This window comes from Echinops telfairi, unplaced genomic scaffold, assembly GCF_000313985.2.
Source record: "Echinops telfairi isolate 266 unplaced genomic scaffold, ASM31398v2 ScPeMD7_7475;HRSCAF=8513, whole genome shotgun sequence".
Lineage (NCBI taxonomy): Eukaryota > Metazoa > Chordata > Mammalia > Afrosoricida > Tenrecidae > Echinops > Echinops telfairi.
In genome coordinates, this window is record NW_022111379.1 from 26,822,672 (window position 1) to 26,826,028 (window position 3,357).

A 3,357-nucleotide genomic window follows, 5' to 3' on the forward strand; every position below is an offset into this window, starting at 1 on the left:
GAGGACACTCTCCACGCCTGAGAACAAGCTGTCCCAACAGGGAAGATGACAGGCAGGGCAAGCCTGACTGTTTTCTTCATCCAGTTAATAATAAAATAAATAAATAAATAAAGCTCAGTGAGAAGGGGGGAAACCAGGCAGGGCTACATGGTTACACTGCAAAGCTGGTCTCTCCATGTGGTCAGCAGAAACAAAGAGTTCAGCAACTTCTCTCTTGGCCCAATGCACTGGCTACCTGCCAAATTCAACTGCCCAAATGTAGAGGGAGAGGGACGTGAGGTGGTGACTGAAGGAGGCCAAAAAGATGTCAGTAGTTACGTGGACTGTGCTTTCAAGGGCTTGTTGGAAATTCGCTGGAATGTATCTGGGACAAACATTTGAAACAGAAGCTTACAACTCAGAAAAACTGGCGCTATGGCCTGGCTCTCCCATCAGTGATCCTGAAACTCAAAAGTAACTGGTCTACTACCTCAATCCTAATTTTGGAAAGCATGGGCCCACATTCAAAGAGCCTTTGGGTAGTACAAAGCACCATTTCTTTCTTCTTTCCTTCTATTAGTGGCGACATGCCCAACACATCGAACTCCTCAACCTGCTGGCAGTGCTTCTTGGACTAAGTGAATTGTTTATAAACAAATCAACTGGTCTACGCCAAAATAATGGTGTGTTTTCACCATTATTCCTAGAGGTTCCATGGAGTCTCAATCCTACTGAAACCAGCAAGTATGGGCATACACTATAAAATGAAAGACTCTGAAATCGGACTGGGCTGCAAAAGACATTCCATGCCACAGATGCTCTCAGGAGGCCCCTGTGCACATCTTCTTTCCTGCAATTTGGTGGCTTTAGGCTTCTGCTCAGACACACATGTGAGATGGAGATATGCATGGGAATTTTTCTACCCTTCAAGAAAGAAAAAATTAAGCACCAAATGATTCCAAAAGATCTAGGCTGGAACCCCAGGTTGAGTGACCCTTGTGTTCCCAGTGGCAACTCCCCCAGCTGTCCTAAGCCTCAGAGCACACTACCTACTTCCGGCCCATCTGCCAGGCAAGACAACTGCAGAAGGAACTGCAACCATTTAAGAGAGCCACTCTTGCGAATTAAGACTATTATTGGCCAAAAATTACTTATGCTTGCATCATATATTTTAAGGCACTCTGTTTAAAGGTATTTTCCCATCTATCAGATAAATAGCCCTGAGTCACTCAGAGGATAAATTAAGTGCTCTCTTTGATAAAAACCAATTCTCCCAGAACCCTCCAAAACAAGCAAACAAACAAACAAAACCGCTTTTAAAAAAACTCAAGACCACTAGGTTTTATTCTTTTTTCCCTTCCGATGTTCAGACAGAGGTCTTCTATGATACAACTCTCCCTGTGATCAGTGTTCCTACCAAAGGATTGTGGAATAAAATTCCTGGACTTGGAATGTGAATACTTGAGACATGAAACATATTCAGAGGGTGGTATTCTCTGTCTTACAGAGAGACAATGCTGGAGAGACCACTAAAGGTCCTTTTAGGTTCACTTTGGAACTGGGTGCAAAGATCTGAACCCATCACGTTTCTTTGTCACACCCTATTCCCTCTCCTGGGCAGGATGCATATAGGACTGTCACCTACTCTACACTTCCTGCAAGCAACAGATACCATGCTACTCTCCAGCTCAGTAGCTATAATGTTATGCTGCTACCACGTCACAGCCATCTCCACTCACACACCTATAATCAGACACTCAAGAACTCTTGCTACACACAGAGGGCACCATCCATGTGGACGTGGGCCTTCGCTGTGTTTATGGTTTCTGGAGTTTTCTCTGTGCTATCATCACCCTAAGCTGTGGGTGGAGGGAAGGAAAGCACAACAGCTATAGCCACGCAAGATGGACCCAGCAAGCCCATCTGAGAGTTCAAGGACACTTCCTACTTATCAAAGTGAAGAGCAGTCTCTGCAAAATACGCTGTCTTCCTGACACCCTCCTCATCTCCCCCTAACCCCATCCCATGATCATAAAGACCCCCCACTCAGGAGATGTCTGGCTTTGACAAGCCCTAGGTTGGCCTGGTCAGGGCTTTAAGAAGCTAACCTGGTTGGATCTGCTCTCTCTTATTTACTAAGAGCCATTGAGGGGACTCCAGTCCTAACCCAATTCAGGCAAGGCCTGGAGAAGAAGAATGAAGTAGAGGATGTTCCAGGCAATGCCAACTCTCCTAAGTCTGACCTAGGGACCTTGTAAGTCTGAAAAAAGTGTTTCTCACGGCCTTTTATCTACTATTTCCTGGAGAAGAAAGCAATGCACGTTCACAGACAGCGTTTTCCTGACATCCACTTTCTGTTACAGAAAGGCTCTAGGTCACAGTATTCCAGTCTCTGGTTAAAGTACCATATCTGGAAAGGTACCAAACAAGTGTGTGTTGTACGCGCACAGCCCTCTGGTGAAGTAACAAACAACCTCAGAAGCAGGGCAGGCCTGGGGGATAGAACAGGATGATTCAAACAGCACTGCTTTTTAGAGGACCAGAGTTTCTTGGGGGTGGGGGGTGTTTCTGGTCAGAGAGCACTGTAGGAGAGTAAAGGCCCCTTGCTGTTTTGGGAGACCATTCTCCTGTGCCCTGTGAATCCTACACTTGATGGCAATGGGTGGGCATAGCCCAGGCTGCATTATCTTAGCAGTGGGTGGTATCCTACAGGACTTGAGTCTTCTGAAGAGGAAGTAGATGTCCTGGAGGCACAAGGGACAGACTTTGGGGGAGAAGATGCCTCTGCAGTCCCTCAAGCGAGTTTCTCTTTTCCCAGACAAGGTGTAGGCATCCCTCTTGAATATCTACATCTCAGGCTCAATGGGATCTCCGGGGCAGGGTTTGAAGCCTGAGTGAGAAGAGTGGGAGCAGGCTGCCACACAGAAACCAGTTGTGGAAGCACAGAAGCTCTGGAATGACTGGGCAACTGACTTTTAAGATAGACACCCAACTCCAGTAGGCACGGGTCTATCTGCTATTTCTGGTGTGTTTCTGAAGATAACAGAAACCTCAAGAGTGCAAATGCATGCGCAGAGAAGACAGCATGCAGGGTTTCACAGGGTCAGCACTGACCTGTGAAACATATCCATCCCTGAGAATGGGGGTTCATCAATGTTGAATTTCAGTGTTGTGGGTAGAGTTCTATTGTCCAATCTGTGTGTGGTATTGTTGGAACTTTTGTTTTTCTACAAATTCACTATGACACCTGAGGAGAAAAAAACTTGTTCTTTTTGCTGTTGCTGTTGACATTTCAAAAAGTTCATTCTTTCTTTTTATATAAAAGGAAAAGGCAAGAAATCACACACACACACACACACACACACACACACACACACA